The sequence below is a fragment of the Olea europaea genome, unplaced genomic scaffold (genome assembly GCF_002742605.1).
Source record: "Olea europaea var. sylvestris unplaced genomic scaffold, O_europaea_v1 scaffold2334, whole genome shotgun sequence".
NCBI lineage: Eukaryota > Viridiplantae > Streptophyta > Magnoliopsida > Lamiales > Oleaceae > Olea > Olea europaea.
This window is the reverse complement of record NW_019241450.1, coordinates 47750-48326: the sequence shown is the minus strand read 5'-3', so window position 1 is coordinate 48326 and position 577 is coordinate 47750.

Below are 577 nucleotides of genomic sequence, written 5' to 3'. Positions count from 1 at the left end.
CTCAGTCGCAAATAATCTGCGCTTCACCGATGGCCAAAGTTGTTCGAAAAGAGGGTGAGTAGCGTGACAAGGATTAAAAGGGGCTAATGAAAAATGGCTTGATAAGTGGAGGTTGTGAGCGTTTATAGCCTCTGCTTCCACCTTATTAATGGTATGAAAATGGTCGTTTAAGTTCTTCGAATAGCAAAGAGGAACAGGCTAAGTTTGGCCGAAACCAAGCTGCCGAGCAAAAAATTGGGAAGCATAAATTTCTACCCCTGCTTTGGCATTGGTCCCAGTTAAGATATCGTGGAAAAGCTTCCTCCCAGTTAAGAACTGGATCCAAATGAGCAGAGAGGTGCTCGCGCTATCTAGAGTGGAAGGAGGATGCACGTAGTCCGGAGTCAAAAAAGGAGGGAAAGGAAAGAAGGAAGAGATCGAATTTAAAGAATAAAAGAATGAAAAAATGTCCCTTTTGGACATACTTACAGGAGTTAAAGGCTCCATAACTAGCCCGTAACAGCTAGCAGAAGGACAAGAAATGGATGGAGCACCAAGCGATGGAAAATAGGATCTCAACCACAGCTGAGTGAACCAA